Genomic DNA, 3,589 nt, shown 5'->3' with positions numbered 1-3,589 from the left:
AGAATGTACCTCACTGACGCCTCGAATGCAGTTCGCTGCAAAGCCTTTCCAACAACTCTTACCAGGACAGCTATTAGATGGTCTGACAGCTTACCTCCAAAGTCCATCTCGAGCTTCGATGACCTGGCCAAAAAGTTCCTGGCCAGATTTTCCATACAAAAAGATAAGGTTAAACACGCCCTCAGCCTAGTAGGAATCAAGCAAGGAGATCGGAAAAGTCTTCGTAACTACATGGAAAGATTCAACAAAACATGCATGGACATACAAAGTCTGCCAACAGAAGCTGCCATTATGGGCCTCATAAATGGCCTACGAGAAGGACCTTTTAGCCAATCTATATCTAAGAAATACCCTGCATCCCTGGACAAAGTACAAGAATGGGCGTAGAAGTACATCAACATAATGGAAAATTCTCGACTTGGGGAAGCCTCGAGGTTTGGTTCTGCCTACCGAGACAAAGATAAAGAATCCAAGAAAAAGGAAGATCGCTCCGGGGAGAAAATAAAAAAATATCATAACTACACCCCTCTTAGGGTATCCTTGGTAGATGTTTACAAAGAAATCTGCCATACGGAAAAAATACCCCCAGCTCGGCCACTCAAAGGCAAAAGAGGAGGAGGAAATCGGAACAAATACTGTGAGTATCCTTGAGTCCGAGGATATTCCACCAACGAATGCTTCGACTTGAAAAATGTCATAGAAAAATTAGTAAGAGAAGGAAAACTAGATCGGTTTTTGGCCAACCGGGATGAAGAGCCAAGAAAAAGAAGAAGGGATGAAGATGTCGGACGGTCTGAGTGATCACCTCGCACACCGGAAAGACACGTCCACATGATACACGGCAGATTTGTGGGAGGAGGAATCTCTAAATCATCCCGCAAGCGACACCTCAAAGAAGTATACCATGTCGAAAGAAAGAAGGAGGCGTCAGACATCCCAGCAATTACGTTTACCAAAGAAGACGCATCCGGAATCATCTCAGGACACGACGACCCCATGGTCATCACTATCATGCTGGCAAACGCCAACCTCCACCGTACATTAATTGACCAAGGAAGCTCCGCCGATATCTTATTCAAAACTGCCTTCGACAAGCTTGGCTTAGATGAAAAAGAGCTAAGAGCATACCCGAACAACCTGTTCGGACTTGGGGATACCCCAGTATAACCACTGGGATACGTATCGCTACATACAACCTTCGAAAAGGGGAACCAATCCAGAACACTCAAGATAGACTACATCGTGGTCAAAGTAAGCTCAGCCTACAATGCCTTAATAGGTCGGACAACGTTAAACCAACTCGGCGCAATAGTTTCAACTCCACATCTATGTATGAAATTCCCAACTGCAGAAGGGATAGCTACAATAAAAGCAGATCAAAAGATGGCACGTCGCTGTTATAACGAAATCTAAACCTCAGAGGCGAAGGAGAAGAGTTCTAGACAATCGAACTTGGTGGAGTTCAGAGGCGAGAAGAACTCTGTCCACAGCCCTAAGGTGAAGTAGAGAAAGTTCAGATCGGAGACACCTCGGATAAGACAACTAATATTGGCACAATCCTGAAAAGAGACGCAAAGGAATCACTCATACAGTTCCTACGAGATAATATTGATCTCTTCGCATGGAAAGCCGCCGACATGCCAGGCATAGATCCTGAACTGATGAGCCACAAGTTGGCAGTATATCCGGGATCCCGGCCGATACAACAAAGACGAAGAAAACTCGGACCAATGAATAAGGCTAATGAATAAGGTCTTCTCAGACCACATCGGAAAAATCATGGAGGTTTACGTGGATGACATGTTGATAAAGACACAAAGTGAAGAGACATTACTGACCGACTTGGTTCAAGAGTTCGACACCATACGGAAGCATGGCATGCGACTTAACCCGGCTAAATGCACCTTCGCAGTGAAAGCAGGTAAGTTCTTGGGCTTTATGCTCACACAAAAGAATTGAGGCAAATCCAAATAAATGCTAGGCCATACTCAACATGAAGAGCCCAACCTACGTCAAAGAGGTACAACAACTCAATGGGAGATTGGCGGCCTTGTCCAGATTCCTAGCAGGGTTAGCGATAAGATCCCTCCCTTTCTACGCTACTTTAAGGAAGGGAAAAAATTTCGAGTGGACAACGAAATGCGAGTAAGCCTTCCGAGATTTCAAAGAATTCTTGGGACGGCCACCTATCCTATCTCGACCACGAGAAGGAGAATCACTCATATTATACCTCGCAGTAGGAAGTCGGGCAATAGCCTCAGCACTAATTAGAGAAGACGAGGGTGAGCAAAAACCCGTCTACCTCATTAGTAAAGCACTGCAGGGGTCAGAGCTGAGCTACCAGAAAATAGAGAAGTTTTCCTATGCTCTCATACTAACATCCCGACGACTTTTCCCGTACTTCCAAGCTCATACCATTAAGGTTCAGACCAACCAGCCCATAAAAGGGATATTACAGAAAACAGATCTAGCAGGAAGAATCCTACAATGGGCAATCGAATTGTCCGAGTTCGACCTCCAATATGAGGCGCGGACAGCCATTAAGTCACAATACCTAGCCGACTTTATTGCAGAATTCACAGACACCCCGGAGATCTCCATAGAGTGGAATATATACGTGGACGGTTCCTCAAATAAAACCGGAAGCGGTGCAGGTGTGATAATCGAAAGCAACCAAGGAACCTAACTTGAGCTTTCCCTCAAATTTGGATTCCCGGCCTCAAACAACCAGGCGGAATACGAAGTGTTATTAGCTGGTTTGAAGCTGGCTAGGGAGGTTGGAGCTCAGAAACTCAACATCTACAGTGATTCACAAGTTGTTACCTCACAAATAACAGGGAGTTACCAAGCCAAAGACCCTACCATGAAAAAATATTTGGATAAAACCAAGGAACAGCTCGGACAACTCGGGGAATATTGGATCTACCACATACCCCGCGAGCAAAACGCCCGAGCTGACGCACTCTCAAAACTAGCCAGTACCAAACCAGGGGGCAACAATAGAAGCCTCATCCAGGAAATACTGCAAGACCCGTCAATATCGGAAGAAGAAAAAGTCCTAGCCATAACAGGTCGGGATCAAGGATGGATGACCCCCATAATTAACTACCTCAAAACAGAAGCGCTCCCTACAGATGAAAAGGAGGCAAAGAGGTTAAAAAGGGAGGCACAGTACTACACTATCATAAACAACACCTTATACAAAGGGGGGATCTCAGTACCATTGTTAAAATGCGTACCGACCTCCAATACAAAGGGAGTCTTGGAGGAAGTACACAGCGGCATTTGTGGCAATCATCTCGGAGCGCAAGCTCTCACAAAAAAGGTACTCCATGCAAAATTCTATTGGCCAACTCTATGAAAGGAAGCTACAGAATTTGTAAAGACATGTCCACCATGTCAGAAGCATGCCAACTTTCACATCGCCCCGCCGGAAAAGCTCATCAGCGTGACCTCACCCTGGCCATTTGCAAAGCAGGGACTCGATCTTCTCGGACCCTTTCCCCAGGGATCGGGACAAGTCAAATTCCTTATAGTAGGGGTAGACTATTTCACAAAATGGATCGAGGCAGAACCTCTAGCCAATGCC

The sequence above is a fragment of the Arachis duranensis genome, chromosome 4 (assembly GCF_000817695.3).
Source record: "Arachis duranensis cultivar V14167 chromosome 4, aradu.V14167.gnm2.J7QH, whole genome shotgun sequence".
NCBI classification, from domain to species: Eukaryota; Viridiplantae; Streptophyta; class Magnoliopsida; order Fabales; family Fabaceae; genus Arachis; species Arachis duranensis.
The sequence above is the reverse complement of the archived record's forward strand: the minus strand, read 5'-3'. Positions refer to the sequence as shown.